The sequence below is a fragment of the Dysidea avara genome, chromosome 3 (assembly GCF_963678975.1).
Source record: "Dysidea avara chromosome 3, odDysAvar1.4, whole genome shotgun sequence".
In the NCBI taxonomy this organism is placed as follows: domain Eukaryota; kingdom Metazoa; phylum Porifera; class Demospongiae; order Dictyoceratida; family Dysideidae; genus Dysidea; species Dysidea avara.
Window position 1 is genome coordinate 49,598,657 of NC_089274.1, and position 15,943 is coordinate 49,614,599.

Below are 15,943 nucleotides of genomic sequence, written 5' to 3' on the forward strand. Positions count from 1 at the left end.
ATAGCTACTTGGACTATTTCTTTAGCAACCATCTCTCACCAATTTCAAGTATCTACATTGTCAACAATAACTTTTTAATGATCTGATCTCTTTCCAGCTGCTGGGTTGCTATTAAGTAGCACGTTTGGACATTCTCTAACTTACAGTGTGAAACTGGTGCTTCAAGTTTGTGAATCTGTTGATTGATGTTAATTATCTTCATTTCCAATCCCAGGTAAGGTATATATTAGTGTCACGGTGATTATCATACAATAGGGGATTCCACGAATTTACTAGAAGTCACATACGCTAAAAATCGAAGGGTTTCGTTAGCTATGTACAGACATCCTACGGATCACGTGATAGTGTCAACTAACTCTGTAAATAGCTTTAAGATTTTATTTGATAATTATCACCTCTAATGATTATTTTCTTTTTGTACATGAGCAGGACTCATAGGCTTATATTATGCCTTTTTTTCCCCTATAATAACGTGATTACTATTTTAACCACAATATGACGTTATACCGGAAACTTTATGTGTAAAAATTGCGTATACTTGTGCCACGTGCACGAAACCATTCATGCTTCTTTTTTTTTTCCCGGGGTGCCTGCACCCCTTGCCACCACCCCCAGCACCAGATGGTAAAAATGCTGGACAAAACGACTGTAAACTCAAAAAATCAATGAGATGGCAACACTTGGCCTTCCGAAATAGCTAGGTCAAGTGCTCCAATAGTCACAGGGCTGCCACGGTGTGACTTTGCTCCACGCAAACAGGTCACTGCTGACCTGACCTGAACCATTCATGCTCCATGGAGTGACTGAGTCAGTGGTGTTGCTAGGACTGCTGTAACTACTTAGCCTTCCCAACTCAGATGTAAACATGTGTCTGTAACTGGTGATTAATGACGAAGATCATCGAGGTGAGATTTCACATACAGTACCTGAATCAGTGCACCAATCAGAGCACCAGTCACTACTTAATACAAGTTTAATCGAAGGTTAAACAGTGTTAACTTGAAGGTGGCCATAGCAACATTAGTCCATGGGACTAAGGTTAAGCACTATGCAGGCAAGGTGTCTGTAAACAACTAACAATAGGGTTAGCTTGATCACTGCATTGTGGTATGCGTTAGAAGGTATCAACAACAGGTTTGAGGTAGTACCATATGTAGCAGCCTGCCTGTTCTAGATCATTCTATGCTATAGACAGCAGTGGCAGCTAAAAAGCAGCAGTATCACCAATTGTTTGCAGTGCTGGAAAAGTTTTATTGAGTTGATATTAATCTCCATCAGTATCATATACTCCTCTACAGAATGTATTTCTTATGCCATCTTCCATGAAATGCATGCAGTGTCTAGGTGAATTACCCATCTGCTGGCTCCCCATGCTGGATCTCCTTGGCTTATGCGAGACAACAAGCACGTGGCTGTGGCGTGCCAAGTCTTGTAACTATCTATAAGACCTTAATAGTACCCTACAGGCTACCTACCTGCATTAGTGTACATACATGACCGTCAGCTGCGGAGCTGAACAAACTGCTGTAGTTGTGACTGAGACATAAGATATACTTGCTGCCACAATAGCATCTAAATGGCAAGCTGAAAGTATGCCTACCACAGCCACATTTGATGTCATCCTGGGATGGATGGTCTTGTTGTAGCTCAGTGGAGATTGAAGTTCCTGTACTACACCCTGTAGCTTTAATATCAACTCAATAAAACTCTTCCACCAAGCTTTAATATCAACTCGATAACACTCACTTCCTGATTAATTTGTTGCATGATATGGGTGTACCTTACAGGGATGCTGTACATAGAGGTGTACCTTCCCAGCGATCAGGGGTACACCTAGACTCATGGTAAACACAGCTTATGTTTGTTCTCAAGTTGCAGAACATCTTACTTTTAAAAGACAAGGCAGTAAACGAATACTTTTTACCACTCTACCAAGAGTTTCCTAGATTAATTAGCCTGAGGTGAAATAGTACACACTCTTGAACTGTGGGATTTATAGAATTTTGTTTTAAATTGCTGCGAGATACATTTCACAGGTACACATGCATTTAAGTATTTTTGGAGTTTTTCATTGTTTGCGAAACATAGTTCAGTGTTGGGTCAATTCGCTCAATAATCACAAAATGAGAGCAGTGATTTATAGATATGAAACACAAATAGTTGGCTTAGAATGCTAAGAATTATCAAAAGTTTTATCAGAAATTAAAGCATAAAGTATGTACATAACCACACCCAAATGATACCTCTTAGAATTAGAAGTGTTTTTTACCCTTGACCAGAGCGATTTTTAATGGGACAAACTCATTATTAGTCAATATTTGTTGTGAACACCTCATGCACTACTGTGTTTGCCCTTCGGGGCTCAACTAGTAAAGAATATTACTGACCAGATGTACAACTTACAAACTTGCTGTATGGTGGGGGTGTATCTGGCGACTTGCTGTATGGTAGGAGTAACTATATTGGCTTGCCGTATAGTAAGGATGAATCTTCCAGCTTGTTGTAGATTCAACCTTTTGGTCACAGTCAACCAACCTTTTGGCCACAGCTAAAGCTCCATTTTATTTAGTCCCCTGTCTATTGTACATAGCTAACATTTGCAAAGTTGGGATTTTACTACTTTGCAAGTAATTGTACCCACTGTGATTTTAAGGTCATCTCCTAGCTATGCATTTGGGTCATTCCATACCAAATCAACAAAAAAAAAACCCGGACCCCTTTCAATTTTCATGAAATTTGGCACAAACGTGGCCCCTTTCAAGAAACTTTCTCACACCAAAATCTGGCTCATTTCATAGGTCTCCCTTTAAGTTATGACCACTCAAAGTTTCTGCTGAAAATTTTATTTTGCTTACATGTCTTCAATAAAATGACCATAACTTTGCTTGTGATTGATGTAGAAACATCTGGTTTAGATTTTTGAAATGCTTATTAAATTCACTTTCAGTTGATATATAATGTTTTATAATTGCTCAAAGGAAAAAGTCGAACCACAAAAATGTAGCTTTTTTCTTTGATCTTAATTTTCAAAAATATATATTCTTTGATTAAATTTATTTTTGGTTTACATGTTGCTTTAACACCCATCATTCACCACTGTGAGTTTAAAGTTGGGACCAATAGTAGATCATGAGTTATAAGTGTTAATGTGTAGCCTTGTAATCACTGCTGTTTGTATGGTATTTTTTGGTGTAATTTCCAATACCAATTGCAAGTTACCTTATATTGGTATGTCAAAAATCATTTTATGCATTAAAATAGTTAGGGTTTGTATTGACAAGGGCTCACTACACTGAAACCATACTAACAGAGCCACTTTTAAAGCTAAGAAAGTTGGAGCAATAATAAGGCTGCCTAATAAAAGAATCACTGATTATGTTATTGCTGTAAGTTCAGTGTCCTATAAAATAGAGGTGGTCTTATTATAGAGGTAGCTATATTTATAAAGGATTTACTGTATAACTAATGATATTCCAATGTATTCTTTCAATTTTACTTACTGTACAATAATATTCGGCCACAGATTATGATGATAGTTTCCAATCTTATACGCATGTATAATGGATGCAAACGACAGTTATTCATACATATGTACATGTAAAGTGGAATCGAAATGTCATGTCTTAGTGATATCCAAAGCTTCGTGGTCTTAATACCTAGATAGCTGCTTCGTATAGTTGCATTAGAGTAGAAATATTCTATTTTAAGCTGGCCTTTATAAAATGGTGGCATTTAAGGTAGCTGCTAAGATATGTTACACTGTATATCACTCTGAATCATACTCTGAAAGTGAATGCCTACTACTGCATGGCCACTTTAAAGGCCACCTTTATATGTTTGAACCTATAAATAATGCCTTTGCTGGAAAAATGTACACTTCTAAAACCACAATGCATTGTCTTACTCGTCAAATTAAAAATTTGATGGAATAGAGTGGAAAGTGGCCACCTGTATAGAAAGGCCACCACTCCAATAAGGCCAATTTTAAATTGTTACTGTACACTTATGCAAATGTATTAAGCAGCTACCTGCACATTAAGGCCCATAAATTTTGGCCCTAAGGTAACTGGCTTAAACTCCATACATCAACTGTATCATGATAAAAATAGCAATGTAGCTCATAATTTGATTCTGTAATTGAGAATCATAGAGTCATAGAAATGTTCCATAGAAATTACATTGTAGAAAGGTTCACTACAGCAATTGCACACTGATACATATCTATAGCTTTAAGTGAAATACATCAACAATCGATTAAAGAAAGGGTCAAGGCAACTAACTTCAAAGTTAAATCAGAGTGTTATAGTAAACGTTAAGACTGAAACTGGTGTATATTGCATGACAGTCTCTACAATCATTCACATGGAAACTTGATACATTGATATCAGTACACAATTGAATTTTTGAAGGTATAAGTTGAAAAGACTGTTAATACTACATCAGTCGTTCATTACTACTTGTTAGAAAAGCTCTAGTAGATTACAATATTGAAACATTCATGCCTGTGTGACTGCAGCTACATAACATTGTTTTATTTGTAAGTGTTTCAAATTACAGTGGAACTTGTCTTAGCAGCCACCTGTAATGAAAGGCCACCTTTCTATAAAGGGCCAACTTTAAATTGTTCAAGTAAGAGATTTGTGCACATCAAACTATATAAATAGCCACCTACATTATTAAGGCCAAAAAAAATTGGCCTTACTGGCTTAGACAGTTTCCACTATAGCTACATTTGTGTATCAAAATACGTACTTGCATATCAACAATCAGCATTAAATGCTAACAGTAGCAGTAGCAGTTACTGTAGCTAGTGAAAATGTCATCAAGTTCAATATTTCACTACTATACAATAGACTTGGTGTCATAATCAGAAACAATATATACAAGCTTGATAAGGGGTAAATTACTTGAGTATATGTATTTAATTACAAGCTTTTACTGGGTTTTCTTACAAAACATAAACAAATTAACTTTACTTACAAACCAACAATGTATAAAATAATTGTGACGTACTATTATATAAAGTTACTTGCAATTGGTATTGCATCTTAGCGTATTTGAACCATACAAACAGCAGTGATTACAAGGCTACACATTAACACTTATAACTCATGATTTACTATTGGTCCCAACTTTAAACTCACAGTGATGAATGGTAGGTATTAGAGCAACATGTAAACCAAAAATAAATTTAATTAAAGAATATATATTTTAGAAAATTAAGATCAAAGGAAAAGGCTACATTTTTGTGGTTTGACCTTTTCCTTTGAGCAATTATAACACATTATATATCACCTGAAAGAGAATTTAATAAGCATTTCAAAACTCTAAACCAGATGTTTCTACGTCAATCACAAGCAAAGTTATGGCCATTTTATTGAAGACATGTAAGCAATATAAAATTTTCAGCAGAAACTTTAAGTGGTCATAACTTAAAGGGAGGCCTATGAAATGAGCCAAATTTTGGTGTGAGAAAGTTTCTTGAAATGGTCCATTTTTGTGCCAAATTTCACGAAAATCAAAAAGGGGTCCGGATTTTTTTTTGTTGATTTGGTATGGAATGACCCATTTACAATTAGCTAGCTATGAGACACATATAAAAAATTTAATAATTTAGTTAACTACACAAACCAATAGACTGGTTTAGATAGTAAAGAGTCTGACCATCATGTTTGCAATACGATTAATACAACAATCACTGACAATAGATGCAGTAATTAATTAGAACCATACACACATGCTCAATCTTTACAATCATGAAAGTATTATGTGTCATGTGATACAGTAATTATAAAGCTAGTCATTATATACAGTAATAATAATAATAATAATAAAGAGTTAATTACATGTTCATATCGTCACTTAGCAGTCAGCTTATTGTCAGGATGTAAGTTTAAAAGGTAAACAAGGGATTGAGAAATTCCAAAAAAAGTTAGTGACTACTCTATTAGGATATTTAATCTGCAAACACAACACCTTTGGTAGCTTTATAATAGAGCACAAGAATTGATGATACATGCAATTTTCCCCTTCTGTATTTGATATACTGATAAGATGTGCTTTGGTAGCACCCAAATGTGCAAAATTTCAACAGCTCCAGTCAAAAATAGTACCTCTCAGTGCTACCATAACACTTTTAACTGTGTTGACATAGTATGTGTCTGACACTTGAATCAGTTCATGAGCCTGAGAGACACCAAACATACAGATTTGTATGGACAATCAGTGTGTCCCATTGCCGATCCTTTTGCTTATTCCAGTGTCTCTCACATCACAGAAAGTGCATGCACGTTCAAGGGAACCTTTCTGAAGTTAGATGGTATCATACATCGTAACCCCTGACATGGTACCTGTTACTTTGCAATTGAAAATTCTGATTTCCATGAGAAAATACATTTCAGTAAGTGGTAAGTTCCTGTACTACAGGAACTTACCACTTACTGAAATTATACATGCAATAAGTCCCTTAAAATTCAAAACACAAGCAAATTAAGAATTGTCTTGTGGCTAGTTTTATTACATTCAATTAATGTTTAGGCATAGTTTTCCATCAGCTGCAAAACATTATAGGCAGCTATGCTATATTAGCAGCTATGCTATATTAGCAGCTATGCTATATTAGCAGCTATGCTATATTAGCAGCTATGCTATATTAGCAGCTATGCTATATTAGCAGCTATGCTATATTCTTCAGTATAAACATACAATATATGAGCTTGTTCAAAAGTTGTGTGTGCATGTGTATATCCTCTTATGGAGGCTGCACAATATTTAAATAAATTAGCCTTATGATCTTTGTAATTCCATTCACAAATAACTACACTGTAGCTTTTCAAAGCTTGCCATGTAGAAAGCTCAAACAAGGGCAAAGCTAAACACACATACCACACAAACAGCTACACAATCTCTATAGCAAACCTCATATCCTTGTATTTTATAGAGATCCTACAACCTATCTGTGGTCCAATAAAGCTTTTACCATACATTTGGTGTGAGCCATATAAACGTACAATCTAGTAGCTTCTCTCTCAAACTTATACACATACATGTCCGCTCTTCACACTTTCACTGTCTTGAGTAATTTCCTGTCATGACTTCTTTATCTCAACAAACTCAGATTGAACACTTACGGGGTATGGCTCAAGCTGAAAATATTGTAAGCAATTCTTTTATTTGATGTTCTAATTAGTGTGAAAAATAACTGGCTATTACAGTGTTTGTGTATTATTTACTACCATAAATAGTACCATCATTGCTTTTGCTTTTGCAAAGAAATATCCACAACTTGGTTATTGACCATGTCATGTTTTATTGTGGCCGATATTCTGAAGAAGATTAAACACCACATAGATACTTTGATTGGCACATGTGCTTAAAATTAGGTTGTCTGAAACAATTTCCTTTGGAACAGCTATTTTTGCACTCATAACTGCAGCATATAGCTGGTCTATTGTTCCATGTATGGAATGCTGTGTATAATAGGTAGAACACAGCTGAAAACAAAGAAAGCCAGCACGTTGTTTGCCAGTAGGACACGGGTTGCAACATTTCAATATCCCTGGCACCTGATGTGTAGAGTCATGAATTATGTTACAATAAAGTTCATGAACAAGTATAAGGACTGAAGTAGCAATTAAATGTGTTTTAGTTTGACAGTATACAACCTCCCTTGTCTGCTTTCTATTTCTGTAATTCCTAAAATTCCATTTTAAAATGTTTATTGTGAAGTAGTTGATGTCATTAGGAGTTTACATATCATTGGCCGACCTGTATGTATGGTAATAATAATAATAATAATTATAAGGGGACACATATGTACCATCAAGGTTGAGACGATGATATTTCTTATAAGCCTCCATGGCAACTTTCTTATTAATGAACACCACCTTAGCTTCTTCTGGGGACATCCTGACATTCTCAAGTTCACCAACAGCTTGACACAATTGCTAATAAAGCACACAGGTAATTTCACACCTAAGCACACACACAGAGTAACTCACACTACATACACAAGGAAGGTTGATTACATGTCACAGCCCCCATGACATGTTGAAAAGCCAAACATGCTTGTGAATGCAATTTACAAAAGCTAACTGTGGTTCATTAGTTGTACAATTTACATTACTAATGGAGTAATGATTAATAATGTCAGGAAGATGGTATCAATGTTCTCCCAACAGCACATTAGGAAAAGGATTTAAATAACACGCTCAAATTTCTCCAATTTCTTTCTACTATAGCACATTTAAATCACTTCCAAAAATCTGCGATATCTATCAGTGCCGTTGGATTTTATATAGAAAATGTATGGGGAATTTGCTACACAGTAGGCCATTCTGACATGCCTAAACTTTCTGTGAATTGGGTCTCTTCTAGTATTATTGTACTGGCAGGGAGCTTCTCTACAAGTATCATTACATCCAAAAATTACCACACAAAAAGTATATTGAAAATTATAGTTTTCATAATAACATGTTTTGCCATAATAGTGAATAGTCAAATATGTTCAAAATTTTGCCGAAATGCTTTCAGAAAATTTTTCACCTATTTAGCTCTATAGTGTTCCCATTGTATTAGCATTATACTAAAAACATTCCTTACAATAATCTTTGAAACTTTAAATCAATGATTGCACTATTAGAGTATTTCATTAGCTACAAAGTGACTGTTCTATTAGAGAGTATCTATGTACAATGCATTCGAGTGCTCTGCTCTATTAGGGAGTATCAATCTATTTAAGCTCCATAGTTTGAAATATTCACCCTAGAATTATGCCAGCATAGCACTCCAACCTATTGTTCCGCATATTAAATGCAGGCCTATTTCTGAATGTGGTGGTTAACATAAGGTTTGTGATGTTCCTTTCACTGATGATACCCAAGACACAATAAACACATTGCTGGTGAAACCTGTCTAGCTTAGTAACCAGCTCCTGGGTGGGGACCCAGGTTTCAGCACTATATAACAACACTCCCAACACTACAGATCAATATACCACCTCTTGGTCTCCAATGTCAAATCTGATGCAGAATCACAGAGACTACTAAAAGCTCTAGATGCTTGTGTAAACCTACAGCTAACTTCATCAACTACCCCAACCATGTGCCTCAACCAATGATCCCAAATACTTTAACTCAACAACTTCCACTGCGCCTCCATCCAGTACCATTGGGACCAAGTTATCATATCTCAGCAGCCAGCAGCTTCGTCTTAGGGACACTTAGGGTAAGACCAAGTTCACCAGCTACTTCATCAAACATTCTAGCAGTCATCCTCTCTACAAGAGCACACCAGAGCAGCAGCATCTGCAAAAAAAACAAAAAACAAACACCGACATTACAAAAGAGCTAGGTCTCCCAGTCCTCTCCCCAACCAGCTTCCCACTTCACTTCCACACCTACTGCTTGACACCAACTAGCCATCAACACACACACACACACACACACACACACACACACACACACACACACACACACACACACACACACACACATACACACAGTACATGCACTACTACACACAACCACCACCACCACCTATCATACCACCCTTCCTCTTATCAGATCTATCAGATCATGGCTACACTTTACACCTTTCGTGATGCCCTTTGTCTTTGTTATGGTTGGCACTGCCTTTAAGTTGAATTTCCTTCAATTAGACATAATGAATATGTGATATCACAGCAGCATTGTTGTCAGAGGTTTGTCACAATGTTCGCATTGAACCACCTTTACAGCCTTTATCAGGAGAGCAGTTCCACTACAGAACTGCTAATGTTGAAGATGGTGCCTGCCTTGATGTGAGTGCTGAGAGTTATTGGGTACAAGATAGGAGAATGGTATTGTTTGATATAAAAGTTTTTAGCCCTTTGGTCTCCTCTTATGCCTCCACACCTTTAGCTCAATGCTTTCGCTGAGCTGAACTTGACAAAAAGCGTATGTATGATGAGCGGATTCGTGAAGTAGAGAAGGGTACCTCCTCTCCATTGTGTTCTCTTGTTCAGTTGTGGTTGGATGGGACCAGCAGCAACTGCCATTTACAAACGGCTTGCTACCCTTATTTCTGAAAAATGTAGTCATCCCTACAAGCAGACACTTTTTTGGATCAGGTGTAAACTGTCTTATTCCTTGCTTCAATTCTGCTAGTTATAACGTGTTTACGTGGGTCAAGGTCTCACCATCATAGACATCAGAATTTGCATGATCCAGCAATTGACTGGAATCTGCAATAGCTAATTATGTAGCTAGAGTATTTCTTTTCGTGTGTATTATTAATAAGTCAGTAGCTATATGGATACTGCTATCATATGTACGCACACACGGCACATCAGTACAACATCATCCTTCCTGACGGTGCTGTTGAGGTTAGAGATCATCAAACAAGTACCATTGTACTGTGTGGGATCCTTGTATTTCCTGCCATCTTTAATATTGGTGTATATATAGCGTCAGTTTATAGGGGTAACGCCTTACTGTTGATTTCAGTTCCGTATTCCGTGCATGCCGGGTAGTCTCACGTAGCCAGACCGCTTTTTTTTCTTTTGTGTGGACGGCCACACAAAAGTAAAAATGCGGTCTGGCTACGCGAGACTAATTGAATTATGTGGCGGTTTACCAGCCACAAGAAGCCAATTAAGCTTTAAGGATTGGCCAAGCCCCTCGGGCTAAACGCTGTCCCTAGAGTCACGGCACCGTTACTGGAGCTAAAGTCACGGCACCGTTACTGGAGCTAAAGTCACGGCGCAGTCACCCAGAATCCACACACTAGTTGTATGAAAGTAAGTTTTTGTTGAGTTTGAGGCGAGCTAGGGTTGGCACGAGTCTATAGCATTCCCCGAGTATTCGACTTTACAGGCTTTAGGGGACGCTTATTGTAGTTAGGGTTCAGGTTTGGTTTCTTCTTTGCTGGTGTTATTTATATCTAATCCAAAACAGCCAAGCTGTAAAAAAGTGCGGTCCCCAAAGGCCAGGGTGAAAAAAGATGTGAAATCCAAGGTGGCTGCGAAGAAATGGCTGTGATAGGTTATTAAATGGCAGTGGCGGAGGAAGTAGTTGATATGAAAGGCACCGCTGAATGGCGGATCCAGGATGGGGCATTTGGGGCAAATGCCCCCCCCTTCAAGAAATTGCATACAAGATCGAGATACTCTAATAGAGCAGTCAATTACTCTAATAAAGCAGTCACAGTGTTCATGTGGCAGTGCAGCTTACTTATGAAGCTATAAATAGGATTTTACATACGTGATATAATATATTTGGTAAAGGATAACTAGCTATTATTGTTATGACCTTTTTTTTTTGCTCTTCAACTTTTTCAGCAAGGTGCCCCCCCCCCCTCTTTCCAGACTCTGGATCCGCCCCTGCCTGAACTGAGGCACTACACTGTCTCTGGTTTGGTAAGATGAGACAAAAAAAAGTCACAACCAGCTGACAATAGCTACCCACCTCGCCAGTTACGAATTTATACTGTCAAGTTAAACTGCATAAAAATCCTTACATAGCTCGCTACACACTGCTCTAATACTGTGACTGCTTTATTAAGTGACTGCTCTATTAGAGTATCTTGATCACGGTTTTCAGCCCCGCCCCATGCAAGAAGGATAATTTGTGTGATATCATTCTCCCCCTAGCTCCCCTTTCCGCTGCCTATGGTTATTGGCAAATTTTTAATTACGACAATTCAGGTAAATTTGTGTTGCCTCCTCCAAGTTTCACTAGGATTCAGCACCGAATTCACCTGAATTGTCGTAATTAAAAATTTTGCCATTAACCTACCATCACAGCCATTTCTTGGCCGCCACCTTAGATTTCACATCTTTTTTCACCCTTGCCTTTTTGGGGGCCGCACTCTTTTTACAGCTTGGCTGTTTTGGTTTAGATATCACTTCTTTTTGCATTGCAAGCCACTAAAGCCAGCCATAAACTGGCTTTGGTGCTTCCTTTTAACTTTTTTTTTCTTTACTGCAGGAATTGTGGAACAGAAGCAATTGTGTGTATAGATTTTGTCTCATTAAATATTTGTGTATTAATTTTAATACTGAATGATTATCATATACTGTAAATAAGGTGACTTCTTCTATTATCACATACTGTAGGTAATAAGGTGACTTCTTATATATAACTTATCTGTAGCTGAAACTATCATTGTTGCTGAACTCTTTTCAGGGTGACTTGTTTCTAGCTGAACTCCCATGGTGATTTGTTTCCAGAACATATTTCTATAGGGTGACTGATTTGTTTGTAGCTGATTCTCTATAGGGTAACTTGTTTCTAGCTGATATCTCGTGTTGTAGCTATAATCTTTCTACAGGGTGACTTGTTCCTAACTGATCTCTCTACATGGTGACTTGTTTCCAGCACATATTTCTACTGGGTGATTTGTTTGTAGCTAATCTCTGTAGGGTATAACTTGTATCTAGCTGATATCTCTCTACAGGGTGATTTGTTTGTAGCTGATCTCTTTATGGTTTTCTTGCTTCTAGCTGATCGCACTTCAGGGTGACTGCTCTATTAGGATGACTGCTCTATTTTAGAGTATCTCAAGTGCTAAAATTTCACGGCAATTGGATATGGCGTTCGCGGGCAGTTTTTGTATGTGTGCAAAAAGAGGAAGAAAAATAAGAAGGAAAAAAAGAAGAAACTATGCCAATTTTTGACGTCACACATCTCGGAAACGCCTGAGGCGATTTCGCTCAAATTTGGTATGAGGAGTACTGAAGTTGGTGGGCATGTTCATAGCAAAATTTGTCTTGTTTCATATAGGCAGCACAGAGGTACGGAGGTGCGAAAATTGTGTTTTCTTTCTTCCTGTCAATGTGGTGCGCCAGCTTCTTGGGCCACATGACACACTACCGTGTGTCTTGATAGGTTTCTTTGTGAATGACATATATAAGGTTCAAACTAAGGGAGCTGGCACCGCAGTGATACAGTAGAGCACTGGGCTAGAGCATGGGAGGTCCCGGGTTTGAGCTTCGCTTTAGCCAAAAACTTTTTTGTTTTCTTAGGTTTTTTGTCAAAGTTTTTTCGATCACATGATTGCCATGACTCTAGGCACAGCCTTGGCTAAAACCACTCACAAGAAGTCACTGTGACACTACAATACTTAGCTGAAGCATATGGCTGAAGAAGGGTTTTAGTATAGACTCTCAATAATCTATGGTTTTAGTACTGAACTTGTATTAAATGCGGACAGAACTCAAATGGAACTGAAATCAGCAGTAATGTTCCGTGCAACACTGAAGTGTATCTGACCATAGTGAATACTGAAGATTTCCAAATCTTTGCAATGCCTAAGCACAATGCGTTCACTTGCGCTTCTATTACATGAAATTTCAAATGCCTGTAACACTTTTCCCCCTTTACCCTGTATTCATCCTTCCCCACTATGCCCAGCATCTCCCTTCCAACTTGACTGTATATTTAGTATAATTATTGTTTTAGCTCACATGTGTATGTAAATCATAAAAAAGACACCTGTAATATGTGACGAGGCATGTATGGCTGCATTTAACACTGATCTGATAGTCTACATGAGTTTAAAATTTAATATGAAGTAGCTTGATTGAATCATACCGTTCACCAGTCACATTGGTACAAGGAAGTGAGTGATGTAGAGGATCACGTTTTTGTTTGTATAGGCATGTTGCAAAGATTTGGAAATCCTCAGTAGACTGAGGAACAGACCTACCCTGTTTGCTATAGTTGCACTGATTTCCTGCTGGTGCTGCTGCTGGCAGCTACTTGAGTCTGGTGTCAATTAGAATCAAGGGAAGCCGTCCCAAATTGTTGCTGCTATACTGCTGCTTGCAGTTTACTGCTGAATGCCACCATTCAGCACCTTTCATTAGCTGGAGCCTTAGGTTATGCAAGCTATCTTCTGTAAAATCTGCTCCACTTGAGTATTGAAGGAAGACAAACTAATAATTAAGTTAAGGCCACTCCAAGAAAATTCCTTGCCGGATTCCCATTTCATTGACCTCAAAAATACATGTGTGTGGAGGGTTCATTATCCATTATAGATATTTAACTAACAGGTAAGGATACAGTAGAAATATTTAAACTAAGAACCTGAACATTGAAAAGCTAGCTAAATGGGCTTTCTGAATGCTAAATTAGTTACTGCTATGCAATAAATTGATCAGTTGACAGCAATAATGAATGACCATGAATCTGCATGTGGGCAGGAAATGGGAAACAATGAATTATCTTGGAGTGGCCTAAGAGTACCAAGCACCATGCAATGAAACTTGATAAGTAAGTCACCAGGATATACTGACCAAGTGTCACATTCTGTGATCAAACTGGGGAGGGAGTGAGCTGGCTTGATTAATCCTCAACACAAACAGTTCATCGTTCATGTTGGTAAGATATCACATGACTCACATCATCTCTACAGAGGTGATTAAAGTTAAGAGTTTGTGTATAGAGCTTGGAACTCTGATAACTTACATGAGATAATTGCAGATTTTGAAGTGCTTAGTATTTCTGATCGCCCTTGAGATGTTATGCCTAACCAACACTGCAGAGCTGTCATGAAGGAAAATTGAGGCTGGTTTATGGGTAAGCCAGGCAGGAGTACTTCATGATCCTTTACAGTACTTGATAACCTGTAATTGATAAGTACCATAGCTCGTGTCATCAAACAAAAAATTATAAAACATGTATGGGACCATTTTGTATAGTTAACTAACTCTTGCATGTTCATTTCATCTGCACCCAATCCATCTCCATTTTCTTTTATGGGTTTCATTGTGATCACAACACATATAGTTTAGCTAGCTATTAAGTGAATTTATAAGTAGCCGGCATAATATGTTAATTATAGCATGCTTGTAGTTGTAATGTGAGTTATACATTTATTACTCTGGCTGTGGTGTCTACAGGTAGGGACCCGCCGATTATGCTCATTATTTAACCTATTATACTATGCTGCACTGCTCAACAATTTACCTATTATGTTCAAATTATGCTCAATATTATTACCTCAGTTCCCATGTTTTTCTAATAACTTTGTATTTTATGGAAAAGCAGTAAGTGGTTGAAGCACAGACTGTAAATCCTTGCTTATCAAAATGCATGTTACAGAAAAGATCGATATACTCTAATAGAACAGTCAGCTACCTGATAATTTTATTAGAGTTACCGACTGTTCTATTAGAGTATATCGATCTTTTTGTCAGATATGTATTTTGATAAGCAAGAATTTATAACATTGCACAAGTGTTCTGCCTATTATGCTAGCATTATGCATTATGCTCAATGCTTTCAGGCACCTATTATGCTCATTATTATGCGGCGGGTCCCTATCTACAGGCCAATAAATTAATAAATAAAGTCATTGAGTTATAATGTGAAAACTAACTAGTACAGCAAGTGCGAGATCAAAATACTCTAATAGTGTAGTCACCCTGTAAACAAGTCACACACAGAGTTCAACTACAGTATGCACCCCTAGTGAGTTCAGCTACAAACAAGTCACCTTGTAGAGAGTTCAGCTACATTACAAGTCACCCTGAGTGTAGAGTTCAGTTCAGCTACAAACAGGTCAAACTGTAGAGCATTCAGCCATGTACAAATCATCACCCTGTATGTAGTTTAGCTATACACAACATCCAGTAGACAGTTCAGTTACATAATAAGTCATTTTATTAGCTATGTGATAATCATTTTATTCAGTTTACAAAGACACAATGTGGTGTACACACAAATACAAAGATATACTTTGTCTTGTTCAGAAATTCCTGTAGTAATGAAAAAACAAAGTCAGCCGGTTTTGTGGATTGCAATTACAAAAGAAGTGATATCTAAACCAAAACAGCCAAGTTGTAAAAAGGATGTGGTCCCCAAAGAGACCATGGTGCAAAATCAAAATGGCGGCCAAGAAATGGCTGTGATGGAAGGGTAATGGCAAAAATATTAATAATGACAATTCAGGTGAATTTTGT

The 15,943-nt window shown here is 37.5% G+C and overlaps 1 long non-coding RNA gene across 2 annotated transcripts; it reads right to left on the reverse strand.

The window, feature by feature from the left end:
- Positions 1 to 7,573: 7,573 nt before the first annotated feature.
- On the reverse strand, positions 7,574 to 10,553 carry LOC136251469 (uncharacterized). 2 transcript variants are annotated; one of them, XR_010699106.1, is made up of 3 exons: positions 10,473 to 10,553; positions 7,820 to 10,422; positions 7,574 to 7,767 (listed from the first exon to the last, which is right to left on the reverse strand). It is a non-coding gene; the product is annotated as an uncharacterized lncRNA (long non-coding RNA). The 2 variants fall into 2 exon arrangements; XR_010699105.1 differs by having other exon boundaries at positions 7,820 to 10,545.
- Positions 10,554 to 15,943: the final 5,390 nt, after the last annotated feature.